Source organism: Anser cygnoides, chromosome 5 (assembly GCF_040182565.1).
Source record: "Anser cygnoides isolate HZ-2024a breed goose chromosome 5, Taihu_goose_T2T_genome, whole genome shotgun sequence".
NCBI lineage: Eukaryota > Metazoa > Chordata > Aves > Anseriformes > Anatidae > Anser > Anser cygnoides.
In genome coordinates this window covers 15,762,002-15,775,401 of record NC_089877.1, presented here as the reverse complement: position 1 = coordinate 15,775,401, position 13,400 = coordinate 15,762,002, and the positions used below count along the sequence as shown (strand labels likewise).

Here is a 13,400-nt window from a genome sequence, read left to right as displayed (position 1 = left end):
TATTATTATAAATAACTAATCCATACAGGTGTATGTAGAATTACATTACACATATATAAACTATAAATATTATAGTTAATGTAATCTTTATTTAGAATACATTTTTCCTTCTGACTTTCTCTTTTGTTCTTGGATCTGCTTTTTATTTTTTTATTTTATTTTTCCCCCCTCTTTTCTATTTTATAGAATATGCTTAGAGTTCATAATGTTGTCTATACATGTTGTTTTAACACACAGGTCAAATACTGTCAAAAGTACAAAAGTATACATACTACAAGGACTTCTATACAGGCCAACGCTACAGATACTGCAATTTGTAATTTTTAAATGAAATCATTTACTTTTAATTCCAAATATTGCAAGAAAGTCCTTTGCTATATCTGTATATTTCAGAAAGTATCAAGAGATTCAACATACCCAGCTGAATTCAGATCTATTTAAATTTCTTCTTAAAATCATACTATCTGTGGGGCTCAAGAGCACAGCTGTATTTCCACAGCAGTCAATGAATGTCTAAAGTGAGCAGAAAGAACCATATGTGTGCATCTTAGTAACTTACTAAAATTTCCTGTAGAAGGAGGATGGGAAAATAGAGTAGGGGCTTTACATGTCCTGTTCTCAAATTTAAACAGAAGAGACACAGAGGAAAAAAAAAGGGGGGGGGGGGGATGGGGGGGTTGTGGAGCTCAAAAAGAAAGAGTAAAAATGAGCAGCTTATTCAAGAGTCAAACTACAACTGTTCTTCAGTATTCACTTTTGCCCTGTGTAGCCTTGGTTCAGCACTGTAGGAGCTCTTCAGCCTTTACTGTCTGTGACCAGGCTGTGAGCTCCAACCCAGTTCAACACCTCTGTCTTGCAGGCAGTTCCTGGGTTTCCCACCTATCTCTGTGTTGTACTTCCCAGCTGAGCATTACCAGAGTGTAGCCTATTTTTATTCTTTTCCGTGCACGGCCTGTGGCTGAAAAGGAAATGGTTTCATTTATTTATTTATTTTTATGAAAGGGCAATAGCATTAAAGATGAGCCAAAACAAACCCCAAAGATTTGGCTCCTATATTTTAAGTGGAAATCAACTGTGTCCAGTTCTGTATCTAATCCCTGTGTTAAGGTCAAACGAACCCCTGCATCTGAGTCCTTCTGGGAGGTTATCCCAACCTCTAATAAAATCAGTTCTTTTTTATAAGAAGAAAAATAATATAATTTGCTCAAACAGGGAAGCAATATTGTATGAAAAAATACTCTTGGTAGACAGACATTTTACCCCAATATTACAGAAGAGATTCTTGTGACTACTGTAGAAATCCAGTTTCATGTGCTATAAGTGCAACCAGATCCGCTTACAGAGCAGAGATTCTGAAATAGGATATATTCAGTAGGACATTCAGCATTGCTGACAGTCATTGCATTGCTGAGGTGCCACAGTGTCTATTATCAATAAGTTTAGTAGTTTCCTTTGAGCAGATAGTAAATCCTGCGTGGGCTTCATCACTCTCATTCTTTTACCAAAAAATAAAAAATAAAATCCTTAAATCCTTCTCCTCTTGCTGCTGAAGAATACTTCAGGGAAAGAAGCTGGCCCTGTTATCTTCATGCACTGCAGAGTTTATTAACAAAAGAACCAATTCCTAGCACCATAGCACCTTTAAAAACTTATTAAATTACAGCAATAATTTTCTGTTAGCCATGCTACTGATCCCGTTTGGGTTTAAAGCTATGGCTCGTTATGTTTAGCATCTGCTTTATGCACACTGTTTTCTCATTATGAATAAATCAATAAATCAATTAGGGGCAGTCAGCTTTGCAGGAGGAAAACTGAAGATTATGTTAGTTAACCCATGATGTGTCAAGAAACTGTTTTCCTACTACAGGCCTGTCTAGAAAAAAAGAGAATATTGACAAGTGACAGGATTGGAAAAATAAGGCATCCCACTAAAGGGAGAGAGAGTTTGGCTAACATCTTAGTTAGATTTCCAGGATACCTATAGGCTTGATGTAAATATGCTTAGGGGTAGAGAATCTGGGAGGGGTAACCCTGACATTGTTGCTTTCAGCACCTGAATGGATGAGAAAATATAATAAGATCTTCCTCTTCTATATAGATGTCAGTTGTTACCCTCACATTTGGAGAAAGTTGATCTCAATAATAGGCCCCTGTGTTGGCCTAACAGGCCAAACTACAAGGTGTTCACTTAGCAAATTTCACCCCAAATCTAACTCATGCCAAAATATATATATATATATTTATATATATATATATATATATATCACACTATATTATTTCAGCTTTTCACCATCTCTTGCAGGATTTTGGCTGTTGTGGGGATAAAACATCTTTCCTTCTACATAACTCTAAGTGAAATCTCCTGGATAAAATTAAGTTTGTATCTGGAGGGTGATCATTGCTGTAGTCTACTGTGAATTCACAGATAATGCAAACAATGTAATTCTGTGTAGCATTTCTTGGAATAACTATAATAATAATAAAATGAACAGCACATTTAGCTCCCAACCCAAGCAAGAAATCTTTAGCATCAGTTTTGACAGAACTACCACCAAGTACCACCATCAGGATTATTCTGGCTTCTGCAGATGCCTGTGTAATAATGGTAGAGAGATGGAGCAAAATCAGCAAGAATCCTTGTACTTAACAGATTTCCATGGATTCAAAATTTTCCCCAAGTCACTATTTGTGGGTTTGATCCCACCTCCTTTCCTCCCTCTCCAATCCCCAGGGAACACTGTTTTTTTTTTTTTCCCTGAAACCCACATATGATATCAAAGAAGCTCAGTTATAGATTCAGGGATATTTTTAACATTCACAAAATGAAATTCTTCTTGAAATCCATATATGAAAATGTCACAAGTAGTTCATTAAAAGCCCTGGTACTCAAAACTGAACAGTCCCCCTGTGAGTCTTCTGTACTGTAGTTGCCACTTTTTCCTCTGCTCAGGTGACATGATGCTTCCTTGGAATCAAGAAGATCAAAGCAACTTCTGACCTCAGGTAGTTCTTGTGGTTGTGAATTATGCAACCAACTACAGCTGCTTCAGAAACTGTCACATTGCCTGGAGTTTCAAGTGTAAATTTAGCAGAATAACACGGAAGATGAGAGTAGAGGAGGGAAGAACACTAATAGAAGAAGAAGTCTGTGAATAAGTTTCTGAGTTTTAATGTTTTCTTTAGGATGAACTAATACATCTCATAACCTGAGAAAACTTATCCTAATGCAAACTCTTTTCAAGTAATTCTAGACATAAAACCTCATATGTTTTGATGTTCTTAACAGAATGGACAAGATGAAAGTAATTTCCTTCTGTTCCTCCTATTCTGTCTTTCATGCATAGAGCAGAAAAAAAAAGACTTGTTGGATTTTGATTGTCAGGAAATGTTCTTCCTACAAATTCCCTTAGGTTAATACCTGCTTCTTAATTCCTAATCTAACATATTGCATGTTTTTACCAAAATCACAACAAAATAAAATACAGAAAACCAAACCAAACTTTAAAAAAAAAAAAAAAAAAAAGGCAAAAACCACCAACAAAAACTTTAGTGAGTGAATAGACCTCAGGGAAAAAAATAAATAAATAAATAAAGGAAAGAAAGTCTCTTTACACTTTCTTTTCTTTCTTTTTGGCAGAAGAATTGCTCAGTTGCAAGGCTTGGAATAAATTGTTCATTTATATATTTCTACTATTAATCAAGAACAAAAAGATGTGATTTGATTTTGAATAAGTTGTACACCATTGCCTACTGTGTTTTGATTGTGCTCTTGAAATCAAAGCTTTAGTAAATCAATTCAAATAATTAAGTAGAGGAGTCATAAAACAATTTTTTTTTAACTAGAGCTTCCTTTGGAATTGAGTGGCTAAAATGTGGCCCCAAATTTTGCTTCTATGAGACACTAACTCCAGCAAAGCTTGGATGACTGTGTTCCAAGTCATCTGCTGATATATTTGATAGAACTAGACTAATACACAAATATATTAAATGCAAGTACTAATTCAAATTTTAAATATAGAAGAAAATCTTACTTGAATCCCCAGTGTTAGCTTTCCCTTAAAACTCATATAGGTGTAATTTCTTATAGAAATCATAGCAAAAATAAATTACAAACTAGAAATAATTTTAACATCTTTTTGGAAAACAGGACAAAATAAAATGTGCTGGCTTTTACTTGAACGAGGTGTGTGTATACACCTGAAATGTCACTTTTCACAGAACACTTCTTCTAAAAATTAAAGGGGCCCCCACTCCCATGAATGTCTGGGAACAGAAGTTTTCTCTTTAGGCAGTGAGAAATTGTATTCTCTATGTGTCTATGCAAGTGAATTTATTTCTTTTCACCCCTTCTTATTAAGATTTTTCTTTCAGCCCATAGGGATAAGATCCTCTTTCTAGATCTCATTTCCCATGATGCAGCAGAGCTGTGCAGGAGTGCTCCTTGAAGCCAGCCTCACAAAAAGTGAATCTGGTATATTAGCGTCAGCACAAATAAATAAAGTGACCTGGACTACAGAGTTTGAGATAGGCAAAATGCAAGTCCATCAGGGATTGCTGTGACATGACAAAATTAAATACTTAACTTTTTAACTGGTACTTTTAAGGGACATTCAGATACTTTTAAGGGACAAAAACAGTCCTGTTAATTCATTGCATTTTGCTATTTAGAGCAAGGTAACAAACAAGATGTTTGAGTGCAGTAAACAGGTATTTAAGAAAACTTGGTCTCACAACATACAATAGCTAAAACTATAGATAAATGGACACATTTTTTAAAAATAACAAATCCAATCAACTTATCTTGACATAACTGTTTTTCTTGACATGACATTTTGGGAAATACATGCATATTATGCAAGTGCGCTTAAGTTTAAAAATATTTAATTCTAAGACTCATATGGTGTTCTGTTCTCTCTCTGCATCTTCTTCAGTTTCATCCCAATACTAAAAGCTAAGGGTTTCTGGTTTTCTAAATGAGGACACCTTCTAAGAGAAGCACCAAAATGACCCATTTTCTAGTTCTAGTTTCTTTTAAGTATTTGCAACAAAACAAACAGTTTGTTATTATATATACAAAAAAAATGTTTATCATTGTGTTTTTTAAATAATTTTGCATGAGTTAATTTAAGAAAATTGATATCAATTTTTCCATTAAAAAGAAAACAACACCTTTGCACCTTTGAAGAAAGGTTGGTGTTTAGAGCTACCAAAAAAAAAATAAAATAAAAATAGAATGCTGGTAAATTCATTGGGTGAAAGGTATGCAACATTCATACTAAGTTTGTGTCATTTTATTTTGTCTGAGTAACAGTACCATGTAGAAATCTGCTGTGAAGACGTTGTTATTTTGTAGAATATTATTTATTTTGCTTTTTTTTCTTTAATATCTTCTGCCAGTAAACATGTGACAGCCATATTCTTACCTGACTGTGGCTATAAAAAGAAAGAAAAGATTCATCTCTCTGAGTAGCAATAAGTGGCATGAGACAAATTATATGTTAATAATAATAATAATAATAGTTTTCCTGGATTTTTGACCAGCATTTCTAATATAGATCTTGTTAGCATCACTGACTCTTTCCTTATTCCTGTAGTCTGAGTGATACCATGAAATATTAGTCAACCACTCTAAGTACTGATGAATAATAATCATCTTTCCCTTAGGATATACTCGCTCGTTCATTCATTCGTTCATTCATTCATTCATTGATACTGTTTCTATGCTGGCATGCATCAGTGTTTGCTTAGAAAAGAAAAGCACTACAGGAACCAACAGTTCTGATAGTCAAGACAGGCAAAATCAGAAGTAATGTGTGCACTTTTCACAGTGATGGCAATTAAATTTTGGAATATCTACAAAGAGAAACAGTGGATTCAGCATATTTTCAAGTCTTACCAAGCCTGGATGTTTTTCTGTAAATTTCAGTGTTAGGGACAGTTATATGAAAACATACTGTTTTGAATAATAGAAGAAGCTTCAAATCGGTAATTTCATATAGCTCTTTTGTCTAAGAATCTTTCTTGCATTACATCGTGTGAGGTTTGTATTACCCCATTTCATATTCTAAATGGAATTGTTGATGAAATTCGGAGCACAGTCTAGCTTTCCTGAAGCTGAAGTCACCATATTCCTAACATAACATTTGTTAAAGATTTGCTACGTTGCCATTTAAAACCTAACCACTGTTCCAAATTCTCTTCTTCCCTATATCACAAGCTTGGGAGGAACTGGAGATTCTCAAGGAATTTAACTTTCTACTTTTACTTTTGACAAAATAACTTGACCATAGTTTAATTTCCTTCCAGGGTTGGTATATGTATTATTTATTAAAAAAATAAAAAAATAAAAAAAAATTCGAACTGAGTCTGAAAGAGACAAAATTTCTGAAGTGTATACCAATATTAAATGTGAACTTTGAGATCATTTGAAACCCGAGTATTTGGGCATTTTGGCTGAAGTTCAGTGAAAACAACTGTTACAATCTATACATGTAACCATCTTCCGTATTTTTTTAAGCAAATGAAATTTTTAATAATATTGGTTAGACTGATAAGAAAATTTCCTAGAATTCTTTTATTTTTCTCTTTTCATAAGTCATGGAATCATAAAATATCCTGAGGGTAACCTGGTAGGGACCCTCAAGGATAACTGAGTCCACACATGACCACCCAAAAATCAGACCATATGGCTGGAAGTATTGTCCAAATGCTTCTTGAACTCTGGCAGGCTGGTGCTGTGACCCTGGGGAGCCTGTTCCAGTGCCCAGCCACCTACTCAGTGAAGAACCTTTTTCTAAGACCCAGCCTGACCCTCCCCTGTCCCAGCTCCATGCCGTTCCCTCGGGTCCTGTCGCTGTCCCCAGAGAGCAGAGCTCAGCGCCTGCCCCTCCGCTCCCCTCGTGAGGGAGCTGCAGGCCGCCATGAGGCCTCCCCTCAGCCTGCTCTGCTCTGGGCTGAACAAACCAAGGGACCTCAGCCACTCCTCGTGTGTCTTGCCCTCTAGACCCTTCACCGTCTTTGTAGCCCTCCTTTAGACACATTATATATAATTTTATGTTATATTAAAGTAACTGTGGATGTGCTATGTACTGCATAATCTGTTTTCAGGATCTTTAGTAGCTATTTCTTTCCCTTTCGAAGATTACCTTTAAATACCTCACTTTCTGGAATTGATTGCCTCTAGTCAGCTGAGCAGAAAAGATACCCCTCTCCAATATTTTAGTTCCTTGAAGCCAAAAACCAACCTACTTACAGTTCTCTAAAATCAGAGTCTTTGGCAGCTCTCTAAGGTAATTCCAAGTCTTTGAAATCATCCTAACCCATTTCTCTTCTTCTTCGGGCACCATTTGCCTTTAACAACCCATTTATTTATAAGGCACCTCCTGACAGGAGCTTGCAGGCAGATGTCTGTCATAAACCACTGGGAGTCTCTTGAGAATCTGCAGGACTGGGAGTTGTAATAACTCATCTGCTTGGGTGACAGCAAATTTGGCTCTAATACTGATCACAGCCATACTGTGATTACTAACACAGTTGTGCAGCCACAGCCTCCCAAGAGGTGGAGCAGGTGTGGATGGCAGCTACACAAACACTCCAGTAGTCACATGCAGGGGTACAGGAGCAGTAACTTCACAGCACTGCAGGCAGAAGAAACAGGCTGGGCAGACACCATCAGATTGCCGTCTTCTTAAGAAAAACTGCTTGCCCCTGTTCCCCAGAAGCAAAAGATATGTAAGTGCCAGAGCTGCTCCGTGAATCACAGAATACCTGTCTTCTGCTGTCTGTGAAATCAGAACATTAAAACATTTTGCTCTGGCGTTAGCTCAGCCCAGCCAAAGGATTTGCACCTTTAATTTTAAGCAGTAAGGTTCTAGGATTTACCACACTGCAGTTCTGACTGCAGAAACATGAAATAAAATGATCTAGAAATGCTCCAGTAGAAACATTGTCACAAACAAGAGAACATGTTAAATTAAAATAATAATAATAACAATAATATATTTTAAAAAGAACATGAGTAATATTTTCCCCATCTGACTGCTTTTATCAAAGCATTGCATTCCACTACCGCAGTCATTGGATAGTAAGACCACAGACTTGACCAGTGTTAATAAAAGATGCTTAACTGAAATCATAAAATCCTAGTTCACCTCTTCAGAGACACCAGTATAATTTGTGTCATAACCCAACAAATACTCTGGACTTTGTTACACTCAGTCTTGTTTATGGACAAAGAGGAATCACGCTTAATATATAGAATTAGAGAAAATAATTATTGTTTGTATAGTTACAATATTAAAAGTCTAATAATTAATTTTCCAGATGTAATTACTACAGAAAAAGAAAGTCTAATAATGCAGTTAAAATTGTTATATGCACACCCCTTCTTTTCCACCCCGTTTTCTCATGTTTTGGTCACTCTTCCCATGCTCCTTTGGGTGCTAGGGTCAGCAGTTTCATTCTGGTGGTGGAGGATGTTACCAGGAGTTGTCAGCAACTGGAATCCTTTTCCAGGATGAGTAAAATATTCGTATCAATGGTTTCTTCTGCATCCATCTAAGTCAACATAGGAGGTGTTTTTTTTTTTTTATGTTTGTAAGTAAACTTTAACACTGTTGCTCATTCTTTCTTGATATGGACCTTCATTCCACATGCATATTTGTTATCTGTGCTGCTTTTTACATATACTAGGTGCTATTTCTTTGTTGTCTTCGTTGTTCTTAAAACTAGCTTTGTCCAGCTCCAGGTCTACATTTTTTAACAGACTGTTAGTTAGCAGGGTGTACTCATGGGATGTCTGGTGCCAAACCTGTGCCCTGCCTGGTATCAGTCTGTGCCTGTGCTACTCTACACCGCACCCTGCGTCTCCACTTCTCAAGACTGATGATATCATAGCAAGTCAGTATTTCTCTGCACTAAATCATTGTGTTATAGTCATAAGTATTTCATTCTACATAAATAATTATCTATCTGTATAGAACTATGGTGGTACCAAGGGAAACAAAAGTAAAACAGATTAGCCATAGACACCTGGTCAATTAGAGAAAGTACTGCTATAGCTAAACCAAGTAAAACAAAGCTGCAGGCAGGTCAGTAAAGTTTTAGAAGGAGCGGACCTGGAAGGCCTCTGTTGTAAGGACTTACAAATTCAGTGCAAAGCTAATTGCCTGTGTCTGGGACTGGCACACCATACTGCCAGGCTGTTTGGCTACAACTTGGTCCTCTGGCAGGTAAACATGGAAAGACATGGACAAATCCATTATTTCCAAAGACATTGGTGTTGATATTGGGGTGTATTTTAGAACACAACATTACAGATCACATCTAAAACAAAATAAAGCATTCAGAAATTAGAAAAGATGCCAATTTAATCTTGACCTCTGATTTAAATAATCCTAAAAATTAAATCTAACAATTCAGTCCACTACATTTCTTCATTGGAAAGTATGATTGCTACATGACAGCAGAGTTCTGTTCTTGTAAAGTTTTGTTGCCTTGTTATGCAGGAATTACAGCAGTATGTGATGATATAACATATAAAGATGCTTGAATCAATCTATAAAAATTTTCAAAACAAAGCTTATACTGACAGTTCATAACAAAATGTTTACAAGGCTGCTAATCATATGGGTGCTGATGTCTTCTGGAGAAACCCAAATTTCTTTTGTCTTTTCCTTGTAAGGATGATCTTCACATACATGTTATCAGTCAGATGCAGGTATTATATTTTTTCTCATAGTTTTGCTGAAATAATGATAAGCTGATGTCTAACTCTACTCATGCTATATTTTTAGTGACTGAAGCATGAGGCTAGCTTGTAGCATGTATATTTTACTCCAGTTTTGATAGCCTTCATGCTACTGCAACAAAGCTCCTTAGTGCTGATGTCCAACATAGCTCAGTTTTTCTTACTACTCAGTGGCCTCTTAAGAAATAAAATTTAGCACATTATGAAAGTAACTACACAGGTAAATAAATAAAAAGACATCTGGGTGGTTTATAAATTATTTAGAGTGGAATACTTGGAGGCAAATGCTAATTAATTAATTAATTACTTTTTATTCCAAATGAAGTTTATCCTCCTTTGGTTGTTGTTGTTGTTGTTTTTCCACGTCAGGCCACCCACTAATAACAAGTAAAAATTATTCACACATGAGCAGAAATACATAATCTATATGGATCAATGTGTGTGTGTGGATAAATTCTTCTCCCATGGACAGGGGTCACAGTTCTGAGAAGTTCCTATTTACTACTGAGCCAACCTGTCAGCTTCTGTTTTTTCTCTGCCCCTGAGACCAAAACAATGTGCACACAACTAGCATACAAGGACAAAGATGTTACTGCAAACGCCATACACGGCAGTAAAAATATTTAACTCAGTTTGCTTCAGGTTCACATTTCACACTTGCAATGGGACAAATTAAATGTTGTTCAAGACAAGAACCAAGCAGCTAGAGATGTATTTTCACTTGAACATATACATGAAACCCAATTTCCTAAAAATAATGGCATTTCATATCCAGAGTGATATATTAACAGATGTGCATCAGGACTCTGGTATGGTCAGACTGCCACTAAATATTTCCATTTTTATCTCTTGTTGACATTTAATACATATTTTTCTTGAAGAATCCATTAGCCAGATGTGTTATTAGAGAAAAGAAAAAGAAAAAAAAGCTACATTAGAAAAACAGATCACAATATTAAGATATCATTATTGTAAGGAATAAAAAGTGAAAAATGTGACAGCGAGGGAGTTCATCTGTGTGAAGCTAGCTCTAGTTGGAGGCTTTTGCAGAGTAAATTAATAAACATTTGACTAAACCTTCAGCAGAGAATTGTTTTGTCTTTCAGAAAGGTTCTCCAAACATAGAACACCATTGGTCTTTCTTTAATTTTATTTTGCTCAAGTTTAACTTTATTAATATATTTCAGTCTTCAAGAATAAAGACTTGGAAAATTGTTCTCATTACTTTTTGAATAATTGTTTGAAAGTGTAAAGTGTCTGTTTGCCTGCCGAGCTTCCCAGGCTAATTTCACTTGTTTTGTTTCTCTTTGAGTGTCCTTTTCCTACATCAAATGTAGTCTGATCTTATGATTTTAGTTATGATTTTAGGTAAAGGAAAAGAGTGTGCAAAACCTGTGGTTGCTTTATGATGAGACTTATTTTTCTATGTCCAGTCAGATAAGCTCATAAAGAGGCTAATTCAGAGCCCTTGTATAGGTTTACCATCTTCTGTCTTTTTTTTCTGTTGATTACATATGGACCATAAGAGATGCCTTGTGTCCTAGTCTCTCCTTTCTCCATCTAGGTCAGTTACATTTTCTTCCACTTTTGGAGCCTGTGATGGCAGGTATAAGAGCCTTGTAATATTTATTAAAGTATTAGAGAACAGATTTTTATATAGAAAGTTTATTGTGTTTAATTTCTAATAATCATGTATTTTATTATAAGACAAAATAGACTTATTTACTGAGTTATGTAAAAATATTAAAACTGAGTTTTTATAATTTACTTGACTGGAGAATACTATAATAGGCAATGTAACAAGCATTTTAATTCCAAGCAAGACATCTTTCACCATTCTCCAGTCTTCACAATATCTTCCTTTTCCCAAAGACACCTCTGCCATTTTTTGCTTTTGGATCCAATTACTTTGCTGTTCTGTGGCTGGATGAAGATGAATATGTTATATATTTATGCTAGTCAATTTGCAGGTTGTGAAACTAATAGTGCTCGCACAAATTCAGAGAAGGAGAGTAACTGTGGGGAAGAGACCAGTGATAAGAAATTGAAAGGTGTTTTTTTGTTTTGTTTTGTTTTAGCACAGTTATGAAGAGGTTATCTGTCTAGAGCCTAAAGTATTGCAATGTCTAATGGCTGGTTAGCTAGCAACTTGTCAGCAGGACTCCACTTATCTTCAGTCTAGTGTTCCCAATGCACAGCATGACCATCAGCATCAGTGCTGGTTTATGAAGGTCTCTTGTTCAAAGCACCACCTCTGATCCACTTGTATGATCACCACTAAGGCACTAATACAGCTGTGAATGAAAAAGCCTGGGAAATGGGGACATTTTTAACGTCTCTGTCATTGACTACTTTATAAATAAAATCCACTAAATATAAATTTGACCAGTATACAAAGATGGAACTGCCATTTTACTTTCTGAAACTATATCACCTCTGTAAGGCAGATAGCCCATACTAGGAACGGAAATTTTAAAGCCCTAAAGTACAAGTCTGTGGAGTTTACTTTTCACCTGCACTATTAAAGTAGAATCATTATTTTCTATCTTAAATAGGAATAAAAACATATTTTGATATGCTGAGTTATTCCACAAAGTGAAATTGAAAAGATTTACTGACCTTTAAAATTGAACAAGGCAGCAAATGTACTACACTAATAATTTTATTTTGCAAGATTAATGAAATTCTTATACATGTGATTTTCTTTAACTGTTTCAGTCTAATCTAATACTGCCATAAAAATAAGAATGTCTCAAGTAAGACAATTTTTATGGTTCTTGAGGCATGTTAGATATGAACAATAGTAATGGGACATTTAAAGTCTTGAAGTCAAGCCTATTTCTCTCTAAAAACTATAATTGTATGAGCATAACCTGTATTTTTGTCTATGGAAAGTAAATAGATCTTTAAATTTGAGCATAATTTTCTAAATCATTTTCATGATATTTTTTGGGGGGAAGAGTTACTGTTACGCTATTGAGTTTGTCTGCTTCATAATATATAAGCTATTATTTAAATCTTTTTATTATATTGGACTTTTGTTTATTCTTTAACTAGAGATAGACATCCCTAACTAAGAACATGTGTTCACATTCAAGGAATCTGACTGCTTACTATATATATCTTTAAGGTTGCTTACTTTAACTATTTCTTTTTCCTATTGCTTCAAATGATTCCTGTACAGATTTCCTCTGCTCATTGCTTTCCTTCTTCATCATTAAATTACTTTTGTAGTGCAAATGACATATTTAATACCATGCATATTTTGGCAACAGAATACTGAAGGGTATGCATGAACAGTTTTCTGTTTACCCTTTGAGACTGTTTTTTTACCTTCCTCTCATACTTTCATGAGAAAAAAAATGGTTCTTAAGTCAACACATTTCAAAGCCAGCTTCTGACACCAATCCCCTCCTCTTACAGAAGAAAAAAATTAACACAGGCTTAGAAAAATTTCTGATTTCAAATAATATAAGGATCATGTAGTCTCTTGAAAGATGTCTATATTCTTACATCAAGGATTAAAATGCAACCCTATGATTCTATTAAAAGAATGTAAACCTGTAAAGAATGTTAGTCTTTATCCCAAGGAGAATACTTTGTAAATAGTCAAGAAAAAACAAAGAATGAAAAGGTAAACAATATTATTTGT

The 13,400-nt window shown here is 35.2% G+C and overlaps 1 long non-coding RNA gene across 1 annotated transcript in view; it reads left to right on the top strand.

Annotated features, from left to right (window-relative positions):
- Window positions 1-13,400, top strand: part of LOC106040935 (uncharacterized) — a 117,719-nt gene that overhangs the window by 102,708 nt on the left and 1,611 nt on the right. The window lies entirely within an intron of this gene.